Source organism: Equus asinus, chromosome 21 (assembly GCF_041296235.1).
Source record: "Equus asinus isolate D_3611 breed Donkey chromosome 21, EquAss-T2T_v2, whole genome shotgun sequence".
NCBI lineage: Eukaryota > Metazoa > Chordata > Mammalia > Perissodactyla > Equidae > Equus > Equus asinus.
Genome location: NC_091810.1, coordinates 88,461,314 through 88,467,732, shown reverse-complemented (window position 1 = coordinate 88,467,732; position 6,419 = coordinate 88,461,314). Strand labels below are relative to the sequence as shown.

General features: G+C 38.6%; 1 long non-coding RNA gene across 1 annotated transcript; it reads right to left on the bottom strand.

Annotated features, from left to right (window-relative positions):
- On the bottom strand, positions 1–6,043 carry LOC123279515 (uncharacterized). Its single transcript, XR_006517610.2, has 3 exons — positions 5,111–6,043; positions 4,734–4,853; positions 1–1,015 (listed from the first exon to the last, which is right to left on the bottom strand). It is a non-coding gene; the product is annotated as an uncharacterized lncRNA (long non-coding RNA).
- Between the last annotated feature and the right edge of the window lie 376 nt (positions 6,044–6,419).

The following is a 6,419-nucleotide window of genomic DNA, read 5'->3' as shown; positions in this document are numbered from 1 at the left end:
GGGGAATTGGTTAACATACACAACTTATAAACACTCAATTGTAGAAGTGAGAGGTTTATTTTATGAAAATCTACAAGCGATTAAATTCAGATGTGAACCATAGCATCTTATTCAATATCATTTAGAGTAAGCGATGGTTGGTCTATCGGTTAGAAGCAATGATTCAAGATAGGATGATTATCAGTAAAAACCTTCCCAGGTAGAAGATCAAGGAAAAATCTTGGAAGAGAGTTGCAAAAGATGAATGCAATTAGATTAACCATTAACCATAAAATGGTATGTGCTCCGGGTTGCGGAAAAGTATAGTAAAATGTGGCTTAAGTTATACTGCAAAGTTTAGCTCTGAGGTGGGTTACTAAACCAGTTAACCCAACACTTTAAACCAAGCTAAAAACATTTGAACCATATTGATTGGGTGAATTGGGCAAGAACTGTGACAGATCGTCGAATTCTGGCAGCAGAGCAGATCAAAAATATTGATTTAGCTGTCCCTCTATATGGAAGTATGACAGAAACTTATGCAGAGCTGTGAAGCTCACTCTGAAGATAGAAGATGGAGGAGGGAAGTCTGTCAAAGGACAGCTGGCATAGCAACCTGAGCTGGTGTGAATGATGACTGGTCAGGTTGCGTAGATGCAGCAGATTTCTTAGACAGGCAAACAGTAGGTGGAAAATTAGACCAACGGGCAAATCAATCGGGACGATTAGTCAGTGAAGATGTTATTAGGTGGGGAAGTCAATGATAAAGGCAGAGATTTTTATTAGTCAGAACTCATTATTGGATTGTACAAAAGAGAACAAGAGATCTTCCTTAGTTGACTCAGGTTCCCAGCACTTTGAAGATCCAAGTGGTCTGCTGCTCCAGCTTCTGCGGGAATCTTGACTGTTTGAAGACAATATATTCTGTGTCGTTTGGATGGAGCACAGTCCTCTGTGTTCCAAAGACCAGCTGAGGTCAATATCCCAACCATTGGCCTACTTTTCCATTTTCGTGATAAGAGAAGAATCTTGAGAGCTGGAGGGTAAGAGAATTGTTGAGACAACCTAAGAGATGAGTGATTTACCAGGCAGACAGGAAAAGAGGAAGCAAAGCAACCTTTTACAGCATCTACCATGCGCCAGGTACTTTGCACGTGTTACTGCATTATCTCCACATGCCAGTACAATTAACATTGATTCCACTTAGCTTCTGAGGAAAGAGAGAGGGTACGTTTCAGGCTTACAGCCATCCAGCCAGTAACTGCAGAACTGAAATACGAACGCAGGTCTGTCTGTCTGCCTGGCCCTGAGTCCTTACTCCTTCCAATACACCATTCTGCTCCCAGCAGCCTCTCCAAGCAGAGAAAGCAACAGGCAGAAAAACACAGCTGCATAAATATGTTTTCCCACTTTCAATGACCACCAAGACATTTCTTTATCAGAGTTACAAAAACAAAATTAAACGAATACCCTTCATTAATTAGTAATACTATCTCTAAGGTGGAAGGTCACATTACTTGTTGCAATCTTTCCTAAAACAAACTAAGCATCAAATTCTAAATCTAGGAAATATCCTCTGTTAGGTCCCTTTGAGACCTGACATAATTTACACCCCCAAACTAGCTATAAAAACTGTCTCATACGCTGATACCAAGCTTTGCTGACGACTGTTGCCCCAGACAGGCAAGCCGCCCTCCTGGCCCCTGGTTCCAGCTGTGACTGGTTTCTTTTTCACCACACTCCAATCAGAAACGAGGTTGTAACTCTAAGTCTTCCCTCCCCGGGGAGTTTCTTTCACAGGCCATTTCAGTAATGAGTCACATGGTCTTCCTTTAGGTGATGGTCAGTGGTAAAAACACATTCAACAGAATATTAGAGGAATTATTACAAGCTTCTTTAAAAATTGGTTAAAGGACATATGCTGCCGTTTAGAAGTCCTTTAGTAAGTTATTTGATCAATTTGTAGATATTTCTATTCCCTCCAAAACTGCATCCTCAAATTTGTCAGAGCTTGAAGTATTTACATTTTTTTCCCAATCACAAACTGCTCAGAAGAGACTGGGAAGACACTACCATCAAGTAATGCTGTCGCAAAGAATCCCGTCCCCTCTAAATTTAGTAGATTTCTTTTGTAAACCCAGGTCTAATCTCAGATTAAACAAAACAAATGGTAGCTAAATAGATGGCCTCTTTAAATCTGTTTGCTTTACTACAGATGAACAAGCCAAGACTTACTTAATTCGCGGTTCAGAAAGCTCTCTTTCCAACTTAGCAGCAGAGGGAAAATTAAGACCAAACACCAACCTAAACAGACATTCCATAATTATAGGATTTTAGGTTTGGAGTCACTTCACTTAATCTTTGCATGACCCAGAATTCAACCCAGAAGATTTAAAAAACCCCAGCATTTTCAATTCTATTCATGAAATTAAGTACTTGGCTAGAGTTAAAGCTGAGAAAAAAATATAAACTGTTAGTCAAAGCAACATAATCCTCGCTCCAATGCAAAGTGAAAAAAAAAAATTAGCTGTACATGATTTCCATTATAATAGGTAGTACTTTTGCTGATTTGTGAAAAAGGACATAATATCCTGCAGGTGAATTGCTCCATGTGGGAGAACCATATTAAGATTCCACTGTTGGAGGAAACCCAGAAGTTTATCAGATCTAAATAAAAGATTGATGGTGATTCTGAGTTTAAAATTTAATGTCCAGACTAGCTACTAAATTTTACATTACAAAAATATTGAGGGTACTGTAAGTCAATAAAATTAATTATGCTCTCTTATGGGATGGATTTCATAAGATAAAAAGTATTTACATATTGTGCTTTTTCAGAGGGCATTGTTTACTTATTTCACTCACTGTCATTTGTCAAAATTTTCATTGGATGGATTTAATGGATAATATTCAATACATGGTATATTAGAAATCTTACTCTGCCAAAAACCCCTTTTTTCCCTAAAAATTGCTAATAGACATGATCATTTCTACCTATAAACATGGTATTTGCTGATACAACCTAATAACTTGATAAGCCCAAATTAAAGGAAATAATTCCCAACTTTTAATTACGTTTAAACTGACTCTCTTCCTGGAAAAAGGAGCTTCAAGACAGCTAGGAAGAAACAATCAGTATGATAATCATAGCTGTGAGGCTTCCGTAAATAAATGGTAAGTGTTTACCCAACACCTTAGTTACTATGTAAGTCTTCTCCGAAAGCCAGGTTACCAATTCACAGGAGCTTTATCTTTGGCTAAACCCATCTCTCAGGTGAGTTAAAGGTTTGTGAGAGAGGGTAAATGACCTTTATGGGTTTAAAATGGGCTGTAAGATTAAGACCTGTGAAATGCCACTGAAAGGCAAGAGTTGGCAGTGTTTTCCCCTGCACTCTCGTCATTAATGTTCCCAATGATCTCCCTTGCCCAACCTCCAGGAGGGAAAAAAACCATCTTACTAAATAATGCAAATGTAAATACCGTGACAACGTATGCCTCCAAATTGTTTTTTCATAAAATTGTGAGATCAAGATTTTTGATCATTTAATTTAATCAGATACTTGGATACATTTAGAATAAAGAAATGAAAGATACCAATGTGGAAAAAAGTCTCAAATATTGTCGTAAGTAATCATTTAAAACATATTTCAAATTAACTATGATAAGAACTTATAATTAGTTCATTAACTCAGAATTAGAATTTGAGAAAGACAAATTTCCAGGTCAATAGTGAAATTATTATCTTGTTTTCTTAACATGGAGGGAAGTATATTTTAATTTTTAGGGAGAAGTCCTGTTTACTATTCCTAAATATATTGGATTAATGTCATATGCACATCAGTTTAGCTAGGAAGAAGGCCATTTTAAAGAGCATTAATCATTTATATTCAAGATAGAGATACAAAGAGCAATAATCAGTTCTATTTAAGTTCTGAAATCAAGAATTTACTCAGAAAAGCTTTTCTAAGTTTTCATCAGTTAATATGATTATTTTTTAAAAAATATTTCTAGTGTCACGGGGGCCAGCCCGGTGGTGCAGCAAAGTTCGCATGTTCTGCTTCTCAACGGCCTGGGGTTAGCCAGTTCAAATCCCAGGTGCGGACATGGCACTGCTTGGCACACCATGCTGTGGTAGGCGTCCCACATATAAAGTAGAGGAAGATGGGCACGGATGTTAGCTCAGGGCCAGGCTTCCTCAGCGAAAAAGAGGAGGACTGGCAGTAGTTAGCTCAGGGCTAATCTTCCTCAAAAAAAAAAAAAATTTTCTAGTGTCAAATTTAAGCTTTTTTTCTTCTCCAGGTCACTTGCATCTTTACCCCCTCTATAAAATCCCATATTTGGAAAAACACAAAATATATGACACCCATTTAAACAAAATATAGACTTTTAAAAATTACAAAAGAAACAAACATTTGTCTGCAAGTCAAACATACAGAGATGTATAAAGAAAAAGTAATCTCCCCTCACCCTCTCGATTCTCACCCCACTAAGAAACCCACTGTCAACCTTTTAGTGCATTTCCTCTGCACCAAACAAATATGTACCTATGCATTTATCCAAACACAAATGCGTAAGTATAAAGGCTCCATTTTACTAAGTCAGGATCAATCATCCACGTTATTCTGTATATTAACAGGATGCTTTTGGTTGCAAGTAACATGAACAGAAAGTAGTTTAAATTAAAAGAGAGATTCATTGGTTCACAAAACCGAAAATCTTCAAGCATAGCTGGCCCTAGGAACTTAAATCAGCACCTGGTTTTGCTTTGTCTTGGCTCTGTTTTTCTCTATATTGGTCCGTTCTTGGGCAAGTCTCTCCTTGTGACGGCAAGATGGGCACCACAGCTCCTGGCTCACAGCTTCAGAGTTCCAAACCTGGGAGAAAAGTAGAGTATGTTTCTCTTTGAACAGAATCAACAAAAGTTCAGAGATTTTGCACTCACTGCCTCTAATTGGATCAAATGCCCATCTCTGAATCCATCGCTGTGGCCAGAGGAATGCTCTGACCTCGATCGTCCAGGCATGCGCATGGGCACACATGAATCGGGAATAGGCTCCCTGTCTTAATTTGGTCTGCCATAACAAAAACATCCGAGAATGGGTGGCTTAAACAACAAACATTTATTTCTCACAGTTCTGAAGGCTGGGAAGTCCAAGATCAAGACACTGGAAGATCTGGTGTCTGGTGAAGACACTCTTTCTGTTTTGCAGATGGCTATTCATCTGAGAGAGAGAGAGAAGAGTAAGAAGAGGAGGAGGAGGAGGAGGAGGAGAGAGCTCTCATGCTTCTTCTTATAAGGGCACTAATCCCATCTCATGAACTAATTACTTCCCAAAGGCCCCACCTCCTAATACCATCACTTTGGGGGTTACGTTTTTAACACATGAATTTGGCAGGGAGTGGGAGGGGGGAAACAAACATCCAGTCCACAACACTCTCAAAAGGAAAGCCCAGGTTCTGTTTTACCAGAAAGGTTAATGAACCCTGGGCCAAGAAAAACAATACATTGTCTATTACATCCTGTATCTTGCTTTCTTCACTTAATAGTATATTATGAACATCCCTCCATATAAAGTAATCAATTATTTCATTCCTGATGGATGTTCAGCTGTCTCTCCCCGCTACGCGCTTCTCAGAGTTTTATGTTATAAACAGTGCTGCAGGAAACATCCTGTATTGTCTAGTTCACTTACTCCTGCCATGCAGATTCCTTGAAGTGGGATTGCAAGTTCAAAAGATGAACATGTTTAGTGTTTTAATATTTGTGGATCATATTTCAAAATCTATTGCTTGCACTCCCATCAACAACACGAGCTGAGGGGGCTGGCCCCGTGGTCGAGTGGTTAAGTTCGCGCGCTCCGCTGCAGGCGGCCCAGTGTTTCGTTGGTTCGAATCCTGGGCGCAGACATGGCACTGCTCATCAAACCACGCTGAGGCAGCGTCCCACACGCCACAACTAGAAGGACCCACAACGAAGAATATACAACTGTGTACCGGGGGCTTTGGGAAGAAAAAGGAAAAAATAAAATCTTTAAAAAAAACAAAAACAAAAACAACATGGGCTGGGAACGTTGCTTTCCTCACATCCTTGACAATATTGTTACATATGGTACTATCACCTATGTGTTCTGATAACCTCTTTACATTTTGCAAATCTCAAGGGTGAAAAGTGATAACATACTCAAAAAACCCGACAAATCTGCACGCATGAGAAATGTTTAAAATATGTATGTCAATAAAAAGACAACTTTAAAAAGTTTGAAAGTCAGAATCAGACTAGAAGACAATATTTACTACAGATATGACAAATGAAGATTTGAGGTCCATAATTCGTGTTTCCTTAGCAATTTAATGACAATTTAATTTTTTCATATTTTTGTTGCCACTTGCTTTTCCTCTTCTGCAATTAACCTGTTCAGGGACGTCATTTATTTCTTAAT